Raw genomic sequence first — 5290 nt, 5'->3', positions numbered from 1 at the left:
TTCTGTTCCATCCCACATGTATACTCACTTAATATTTCACAAGGCTCAAATCCAATATAACAATATTCATAGGCATGAGGCCATTAAAATAATATTTATCAAGGAATTATAGCTCATCATGTCACTAGTAGGATTTGAACATGGGTGGGGAAGATAACAACCATTCCACCCAACCACCTGGGATAGACCCAATTGATGCCAAATGACCCTTTTAAAAGAGTAAATAATAACAAAAGGGATCAACCTCCTTTTATAAAGTTCTCTAGCTCACATCTTTTTCATTTATTTTTCTCATGATTTCCATTCAAGTGTATTGCCACCAGCCATGTTGCCAAGGGTTCAAAGATTTCTTGACTTCTTCACAATCAAAGGAGCTCACCCACTTGCAAACAAGCACTTGTAACCTTTGAGGTAAGCATTGTACTTCATAATAAAATTTGTTTATTTTCATATTTTTGGTCTATTATTTTCCATCAAGTATCTTTCACTTGTTTCATTTTTACCCCGACCACCTAAAAATAACAAAAATAATAAAAAAATTGAAAATTAGAATCTTATCACTTAAAAAATAGTGGTGTGAATCCTTCTGCACTCATCCAATATGACAAAAACACTATCCTAGGGCATCCCATTAAGTGAATATGTGTGTTTTTTAACAATATTGAGAGTAAAATCTCAATCTTGATTGATTTCAAAATCCACTCTAACTACTAGGCCCTAATTATGTACAGAAAGGATGCCACTTTTAAATATATTATAAACTGGGAGGAATATTATGCTCAACTCTCTAGACACTTATATGTTATGGCCTAATGAAAACTAACTATTCCCTCTTCCTCTATGTTTTTTGACCCTAACCTAAAAAGTAAACCCAAAAATGATTTAAGCATGGTAACTAGGAGAAGTATTAAATTTGAGTGAGGGAATAACTGATTGTTTCTAGCCAACTGTTGGTGAACCATCCCACTATCCTCATTTATCTACAGGAAATGATGAGGAATATTCATTCTCATTGCCTTTTCCATTTAATTTCTCTACTTGTTACCGTTGTCATTAGAGAAATATTAAAAGTGTTCAAATCACCATTTTTGTGGAGGATACAATCAAAACAACTATATGCAATAATGGAGATATTCCTAAAATGCCTACTATAAAATACATGGAATTCTTAAAATTCTCCTATTTTCCCATTTATTTCATTAGAAGTATGTTCCCCTAAAAATAGACACTTATTTTTGTTTTGTATCTAACTCCACTAATGTTTCTTGTTTCTAAAATGGATGAGTTACTAGAACAAAACATGTCATCCAAAATACCAAGAAATCATGAAGGCTACATGATTAAGCCTAGTATTGATGGGGAAGAAACAATAAAACTTTAAGAAGAGGTTTTTATTTCTATTCCTTCCTATGGAGACACCCAATACAAGATGGATGTGGGAACAACTTAGAATTGGGTGACTTGTACCAAATTTTTATAAAGGAAATATTTCTATAGATGCCTCTCATTCGCTATGATACAAAACTAGATGTTGGTGTTTACCAGTAAATTAAGTATAAATAGCCACATCTTGGGTGTTTCCCTGTGTTGAGGTCATCTCCTAGTTTATTAGATGGTAGATATTGACAATCAAATGATCAAAGATGTTTTGAATAAAGCAATTTCTTCATTGTAGTCATTAAACTCGAGGTTTTTACTAGCTTGAGGTGAACCCTAATGATAAATGGATGTTGTAATTCCATTTAAACTACTGAGACCTCTTGAAAATATGGTGGGTCGACCCAAAACATTTCAAAGCAAGGAGAGTAGGTAGTTATTCTACTAGACATTTAAGGACAACGTTTAAAATTTCAAAGGATCTCATTAATAAGTTATACGAAGGAGAAGATATCAATCATCAATAGGTTATATACATATCCACATTAAAAAGAAATGGAAACATTAAATATGATGGTGTGTACTTTCATTTTTATATACTTATCTACATTCAAAAGCAAAGGAAAAATTAGAAGTCATAAACTCTTAATTGAAACAAGTGTAAACATGTTTTTTTTTGATAACTTTTAGCCCCTAAAGTTTTCCTTGCTTCATTGTAGCTTCTCCTAAAACATTTAGTAATATTAAATCTGAGAGACACAATCATACTATGCTCTTTTCCTTTTAAGCCAACTTGGTCCAATATTTTGTCAACATTCCCGTTGGTGTAGTACTAAAATCCACAGTGATCCATTGATCTTATTCCACCAATAGATCTTCTATTTTGAGTTTCCATAGCTCAAAAATATGCCAATTGAATTTATCTATTTCTACCTTTGAACTTCTCCCCATTTCCTTTCATTACACAAATCAATTCTATAGATCTCCTACTATAATAGGATATACCACACACTTGAGCCAAACCCCTTAGCCAAAAAAGTGTTGTTGGATTCACAATTATACTGAGAGGGGGGTGAATTAATATAATAATAATGCTTACTTATTTAAACATACAAACACCATATATCATCAATCTCATAAATTGAACAAGTAACACCGGATATATGTGGAAACCCTTATGGGAGAAAACCACACAACTTATATATATGAAACATCTTGTAGGCATCAACCTATAGGAGACACCAATCCGCTCTATTTCTTTGTAAGTATCAATCTACAAGAGAAATCAATCCCCTATGCTAGTTTGTAGGCACTAACCTATAGGGGACACCAATCCCCTATGTTGATTTTTAGCTACCAACTTAATAAGAGACACCGATCCCATCTACTACAAGAATTTTAGGCACAAAACTACAAGAGACACCAATCCTCTCCACTACAATATTTATAGGCACCAACCTACATGAGACACCAATCCCCACTATTGCAAATATTCATAGGAACCAACCTACTTCACTGATTTTGCTTACTTCTTCATAATTTCTGTCAAGCTACTTCTACTTTCACCAAGTCCATTTTATGCTTCTGCTAATGTTTGTTAGTTGCTACTGCCTTCACTAGATCCTATTCTTTCAAAATTTATTTCTTTGGGCCTCCTTTTGAGAATGAAATTCTACAACATGCCACGTATACAATTCATAAATGTGATTATGAAATTTTTACTTGAGGAACTTTTGTACATATCCTTAAATGTCTAAAATGTTCATATTCTTAAAAGTCCTATAAATAAGATATAGAAAAAATGCCAAACTAACCTGTTTGAAGTTGATTTAAGGACTATTCAGTAACCCTTACTTACACAAGGAATATATATGAATTTATAGTAAGTGAAAGTCTAAAATTTCTAGCAAATGTACCTAGAGATATCTCCTCTAGATCCCCCATAATTCACAGTATGAAACATCTTAGAAATAAAGTTACAGTAAAAAAAACTAGCAAACCTGTTTCAAGCATATTCCAGGATAATTTAGGAACGATAACTTCCTTAGAGCATATATCCAAAATTATAGCAAACCAAAGTCTAAAATTTTTGTTACAAGTAAATCAAGATTTCCATCCTATCTCCTCCACACTTCATAGTCTAAAATATTCTAGAAGAAAAGTTATAGAAAAATTACCAAGTTGGCCTGTTTGAAGCAAATTCGAGGAGCAATTAAAAGCCTAACTTCCTTAGAGCATATCTTCGAAATTATAGTGAACCAAATTTTAAAATTTAGATCACAGGTACATCCATATTTCCCCTATGTCTCCTCCAAATTTCATAATATAAAATAATAAAAGAAAGAAATTTATAGTGAAAATGCCAAGGTGACCTATTTGAAGTAGATTTTAGGAGCATTCGGGAAGCCTAATATGGATTCAGGGATCCTCGCACACTTTTGTTTCAAAATGTTGATGGTAATCCTAATGAAGATGGGTTACTTGAGTGGTTATCTCCAAGGTGCACGCGAGTGACATAAGGGTTATTGCCCCAAGGGGGTGGGTGTAGAAATTCTCACTGTAGATCACCTGATAATGCAATATACTAATGAAAAATACTTGATCTACTTCTACAAACAAACTTGCGGAAGCTTAATCGATTTTGAGCAAGATCAAATAGAACACATATAACAGACGAAGAAGAAAAAATCACACATGAACACAGAAGAATACTCTGGGGAAAGCCTCAGCTAAAAAACCCCGCTATCTGTATTATCATACAAGTGGAAATATCTCAGGATTACACAAAGCTTTAGCTCACAAGTTATCCAACTCTCAGTACAATCCCTCACTGCTGCTCATAGACAGAATAGACAACACATATGCCTTCCTTCAGTTCTCCAAGCCTCCTATTTCCTTGCGCAGTTTCTCCTGGGTCCTCAAGCTACCACTTGTGTGTAATTAATTCACACACTACTCACCAAACTCAGAAATAACTGTGCAATCCTCAAGGAAAGAATTCCTTCTGCACGCAAGAGATATCCTCAAGGGAATATTCCTGCAACTGATAGTACACTGTCCCATCCTTTGATCTCAACTGGGTCTCTGTCTGGACTGACATGCATGAGTTATTTATGAGATAATATTCAGTTATCTGAAGTACACTAGTTGCATGCATGCATGCATTGACTAACTGAACTCACAATCACTTCCACAAACTGTTGGAACTACTCTAACTGGGCATATGCTAACTAATTACAACTCAAAGTACAACTCATCCTGATCTCCTTAATTAAGGGATAACTTCCTTAATCAAAGGGATAACTGATGCATGTCTTCACAAAGACTTCATGTTTGATTTTCTCTAACTAATTAACTCAAGATGAATTAATTAATTATTTTACAAACAGCTACTGAGCTCAAATTCGAATTTTAATTTAGCGACTAATTAAAATTGGAATGTATCCTGAAATGCTATTTTTAGCACTTTTATTTTTAGCATTTCTTGTTGCTATTTTCAACACTCCCTCTCAACAAGAAAGGGATTATTTGTCACCCCGATCCTGTCTCTGTGGAACTCGAATTTGCATTTTGACAATGCCTTAGTCAAAATGTCTACATCCTGCTCGTCGGTTGAAACATATTGCAACAACATGATCCTCTTCACTACAAAGTCTCGAAGATGATGATATCGGATATCGATGTGCTTGGACCTGTCATGAAATACTGGATTCTCAGAGAGTTTGATACAACTCTGATTATCGCAATAGATCACAGTTGGATCCATCCTCTGATCAAACAATCCAACTAGAATTTTCCGCATCCAAATGGCCTCACATGCTGCCTGACTGGCAGCCATGTATTCAGCCTCTATTGAGCTAAGTGCAACTGACCTCTGTTTCCTGCTGTACCAAGAAATTGCAGCTGAACCAAG

The sequence above is a fragment of the Pinus tabuliformis genome, chromosome 7 (assembly GCF_031772625.1).
Source record: "Pinus tabuliformis cultivar Carrire ecotype Pingquan chromosome 7, CPIR1, whole genome shotgun sequence".
In the NCBI taxonomy this organism is placed as follows: Eukaryota; Viridiplantae; Streptophyta; class Pinopsida; order Pinales; family Pinaceae; genus Pinus; species Pinus tabuliformis.
This window is presented reverse-complemented; position numbering follows the sequence as displayed.